At 42.5% G+C, this 5122-nt stretch overlaps 1 long non-coding RNA gene across 1 annotated transcript; it reads right to left on the reverse strand.

Annotated features, from left to right (window-relative positions):
* Positions 1–315: 315 nt before the first annotated feature.
* LOC121465548 lies at positions 316–3646 on the reverse strand. The gene is made up of 3 exons (XR_005976666.1): positions 3534–3646; positions 2652–2855; positions 316–371 (listed from the first exon to the last, which is right to left on the reverse strand). It is a non-coding gene; the product is annotated as an uncharacterized LOC121465548 (long non-coding RNA).
* Between the last annotated feature and the right edge of the window lie 1476 nt (positions 3647–5122).

Genomic DNA, 5122 nt, shown 5'->3' on the forward strand with positions numbered 1-5122 from the left:
TGTCTAGCTAGGTCTGCTTTGGGAAGAGGAGCGCATAGTGGAAGGATCCCCAGAGTATCCTGGTTTATACAGCAGAATCCGCAGAGCACCAGGGAACCAACCAGTGAGACACGGGTTGCAAGAGCAGCTCAGAAGGAAAGGGTAAGTCTATTTAACACAGAGAACAAGACTTCATTTTATTGTTTTCTTCTGTGCCCTGAGGTCTGCAAACTTCTGAGGGCACAAACAAGATCTGGAGCCTTGCTTCTTATCAAAATGTCTTTATAGGCCACCGATTTATATCTTCAGTCTTCATAAGCAGAATACGTCATCGTTGTCTTTCTGGACGTTCTCCACTTGCTTACTCAGATGCTCTCTGGTGACAGCATGCCCTAGAGTCCAAGGCCAAGGGAGAACTAAGCGATCTTGGGAGGAAGCAAAGGTGTGAGCAGCAGGGAGTGCTAGGGAATCAAGCAGCTGCCTTATTTCAAGCTATCACGAAAAGGAAGTCCAATTTTCTGTATTTTAATTTTAAAACCCCAGAATACATCTTTGTCGAAGTTCAATCACTAACACTTTTAAGTGTTAAATATGTGTTCGACACTTTCCTAAACCTTCTACGTATATAAATTAATTTCCTTCATTATTTTAGAACTATCTCTTGACTGTAGGTTAAATAACAAAGAAAGTCTCTATAAAGAGAACTGGTAAATATTTGGGATGAACGAGCAAAGCTGCCATGCAGGACTTGCCTGTCATGGAAACCATGTTTGACTTCAAAAAGACAGAGCAAAGGGAAACTTTGAAAGGCTCAGTGAGGAATACATATAAAGTCATTTGTGCCAACAACCAATGGTGTCTAAGGCACAGGAACAATGGAGACACTAGTCTGGGTTAGACAGCCCTATGGAGCAGGTGTCCTTGCAGAAGTATTAGCTGTATCAGGTTGCACTAGGTTTTGTGCAGTGGAGTACCTCGGTAGGGTATATTGGGATAGTACTCACTGAACAAACACAGGAAGACATGATCCCTTTTTTTTTTCATAAACTTCTGTCCTTAATATGCTCTTGATAAGTGACTCCATTTTGATTATGACAGTGTTCACTGAACCTGGGCATTGTTCTAAATCCCAAGGATTCAGCAAAGAAGAGAGCCTTCAGAGACCCTTTGTGGATGTGTGCTCCTCTGTGTTTGCCGGTTCACAGATACACAAGAAGAGCTGACCAAATGTTAGAAGGCAGAGTCAACACAACCGCAACAAATAAAGCTGGGTGTGTGCATAGAGGCGTGGGACCTGGCAGGGTGCTGCAACCTTCAGTCAGGCATTCAGTGAGCACTTCCCTCCCAAAGCTTGGAAAAGAGAAAGACAAAACCCAGCTAACACTTCTGTTAGCTTTAATACTGAATCTTGAGCCAATTCTCTCACCACGAGTTTTGAAAGATGATTGAGCCAAAGCCAGCTCTAAGCAAGCCAAGCATGAAGTCAGCCCCCAGTCGCTGGCACTTCTCGGTGGTGAGTGTTAGAACAGTTGATTCTTCACACTAACTGAGGAAATGGAGGTGTTCCTCAGAGAGGGGCCTTTGTGTTGACAGCTTGGAGAAGGATATAGTCTAGACCCTTCACCCTAGATAGATCCCAGGATACTGTTCTTGCTCTGTAATTACCCTGTTCCTGAGAACTGAGCTTTCTCTCCAGTAGAAACTGATCTAGACACTTTTATTAAGTCTTTGCTTGTGTAGAAGAAAAATAAGGGGTGAAGAGACCAGATATCCCAGGTGCACTTGAGGGGTGCATTTCCCATGCTTGTAACCTGGAAAGCATTTGTGACTTTGCTTCTACCACTTTAGCTTGCATTGCTTTCTTCTAAGGTTTATCTCCTCCTCTTCCCCTCCCTCCTCCCATGCTTTCTCTCCTCTTCTTCCTCCTCCTCTTCCTTTTGCTCTTTTTCCTCCTTTTTGAAGCAAGTTCTCACTGTGTAGTATAGGTACCCAGGCTGGCCTCAAATTTAAGGCAATCTTCTTGTCTTAGCCTCTTGGGTGCTGAGATTATAGATGTGTACGACCATACTCCAACACTTTTCCAGTCTACCAAAGCTCCTTCCTCAAGTCTTGTGGCTCCATATTCTCTACTTCCCTAGTCTGACCCAAGTCAAACAACTATGAAATGTGTAGTATCATCAGTCATGGATAGCTTTAAAATCAATCTAAGATTTCTTCTCCCTTAGAGCTAATTGAATGGTAAAGCTTATTTCTAACTGAAAGAAATTTCAAGGATCAAGAAGTCGTGGACCAAGCAGTGGTGGCACATGCCTTTAATCCCAGTACTCAGGATGCAGAGGCAGGTGGATCTCTGAGTTCAAGGCCAGCCTTGTCTACAAGAACTAGTTCCAAGACAGGCTTCAAAGCTACAGAAAAACCATGTCTCAAAAAAACAGAGAAGAAGAAGAAGAAGAAGAAGAAGAAGAAGAAGAAGAAGAAGAAGAAGAAGAAGGGTTTTTCTCTATTCATCATTTAGAACATTTTTAACCTCTAAAACATTTATTTGGTAATAATTTTATTATAAATTTTGACATAGAATAAATAATAAATAGCTTTGAATAATTGATGCCCCATTTTGTGTTTTGCCAGTATCTTTCTTTCTGGGAATTTACCCCACCTTGCATAACACATACCTAGGCCCCTTCTCCAATTGGTATTCAAATGAATACCCTGTTTCTCTGGATCAGCTCTTCATAAGGTAGGTAAACAAAGCCATCTCCCAAACGCCATTGGAACTCTTAGTATCCAAATCCTTTGTCTTTTCTGAGATCATTGGTGGCGAGGCTCATGAGAATCTATAGTTGACAACAGTCATTTTTTCTGTGGTCTAGAGAGAACTGGGGAAAGAAGTCAACAAATAATACAGGTCAATGTACAGGGAGGAGGGTATTTCCCAATAAAGGGGGGCATCTAGGACTGAGTCCTGTAAAATCCTAGATACACCAGGAGAGTTGGACATTCTAGCCTGGAGTCCCAATGATGTCATTGAAGCACTAGTCCTTTGAAGGATCAGAGACCATCTATTTCTGTACTTCTTAGTTATGAGAAACAATATTCTTTTTTTTTGTTTTAGCAAACCCAACAGACCCTATCAGTGCAAATTCTCAATCATCAAACAGAAGTTCACTTATTGTATTTCAGTTATTATAATCACTTGTTATAATATGAATTCCAATAATTCAGATTATTAGAGCATCCACAAAAACCCAAACACCTTTAATATATTTTTTTAATATTTGGTACCATAGGCATTCTGAGAACTCATGCTGGGATCTACTAAAATAATTTCAGTCCCCTCATACAGATGCTGACCCTGAATTCCATTCTTAGCGAGCATTCTTGTAGTTTAAAATGCACACCCATACACACTGCAACCTAAAAAATAATGATAACATTGTAAGGTTTCCGCAAGCATGGCTTGGAATAGACACCCAAAGAATCAATTTGGAAGAAGAAATGTAGACATGGTAGCAGATTGGTGACCAGAGTCCAGCATTTGCTTTTTCAGAACTGACCTTCATGAATTCGCCACGGAACCCATTCCTGGATGAACCTATGTGAAGGCGCTGAACACAGAGGCTAAAAGATGCCCTGAATCCTGATGCTCCCAGTTCAAAGCAGATGGATCAGGGAGGGATTGGAGGAATGCTGTCTCCACCCCAAGGCATTGCCATCTTTTTATTGCTCCCCCGACTTTATTGTTACTGCTGAGCACTGAAGCTTATTTGGCTATTTCCCTGGGTAGGGCAGATATTTCAACAGATGTGAGCTATGCCAACTATCACCTACGGGGAAGGAGATTACAGAGGAAAGAACATCTGAGAGGAATTAACAATACAAACAAAATGGCACGTCAGAAAGAAGAGCGCCACTGGGAGCTCACTTATTTGCCGGGGAAACAGATCAAGTGGCCCTCTCAGAATCTCAGAAACCTTCTCCAGAACTAGTGTGCGTCTGCTCAGTTTTAGGTCCTAGAAGGGTATGAACAGAGAACTAAGGGCTGTGGAGAATCCAAAATGAAGAGAAGATGGTTGCGTTCTTGGAACCTTAACTCAGAAGTCATGCAGTGTCATCTAAAGAGCCTGGGTGCTGGAGGTAAAGAAATCTGACTCCAACCTTCACATCCTCCACTGGCTGCCCCGTCACCTTCATCAAATCAGTTCGCTTGTCTGACCATTAGTTTTCTCGGTGTTGAATGAACCTACACATATGTGCTTTGCAAGAAGAGTATTGTTAAGAAGCCCTTAGTGACTTACTTGAAGTACCTAGAACTGTAACTGGGATGGAGCACTTGTCAGAAAACAAAGTCTGAAACACTCTATAGAGCAAACTTTCGAAGGTAGAATTGGTGACTTAAACCAGGGTTCATTGTTTATATAAATGCTATCAGATGCCTCCTGTGTTCTGAGTCCTGCTAAGGGCAGAGGATTCAGTGGGAAGCAAGAGAGATGCCTTCCTCCTCAAATGTGAAGCTTCAAGTCTGGTGGAAGGTGCATAAAGTGAAGACCAAGTACAGATAGTAGAGGGAAGGCACAGGGTCCTGGGGAGGGAGGAAGAGTCTCAAAGGAGAGAGCACTGGAATCTGAGAAGTCAGGGAATCTCGAGTTTTCCAGTGTGGTGGTAGCAGCTTCCAGGGGCAGGGCACTAATGGAGACAGAAAAATTATATCAAAAATATTTAAGGGGAAAAGTTTCAATGAACTGAGAGAAAGTGTCCAACTGAAGCTTTACTGAGAAGGCTATGGACTACTGTCATTTTTTTCTAACAATCCTAAGCTTCATACCCAGCATTGTGGATTCTCATGGTTTTCCCATATCCTGCAGACTCCTCCCACTTTTAGTATGTGCATCTGTGTCTAAAGATACTTGCTTTAAACCACATGACACACGTTAGTCTTAAAGCATCAGGGTTCCAACACTTCTCAGGTAAGATGTCCAACCATGACACACTAACACAGTCACCAAAATGTGTGGGACATGGAGTTTCATGAGCCCCAAGCCTCATGAGTCCTTCTGAGAATCCAAGTCAGTTGACTGAGACTCAGTCTTGGGTATGGTACCTGGGAGATGCACTGAGCAACTCAGGGGAGGAGACTCTAAGCAGA

Source organism: Microtus oregoni, unplaced genomic scaffold, assembly GCF_018167655.1.
Source record: "Microtus oregoni isolate MIOR12 unplaced genomic scaffold, Mior012 000031F_ref0000149, whole genome shotgun sequence".
In the NCBI taxonomy this organism is placed as follows: Eukaryota; Metazoa; Chordata; class Mammalia; order Rodentia; family Cricetidae; genus Microtus; species Microtus oregoni.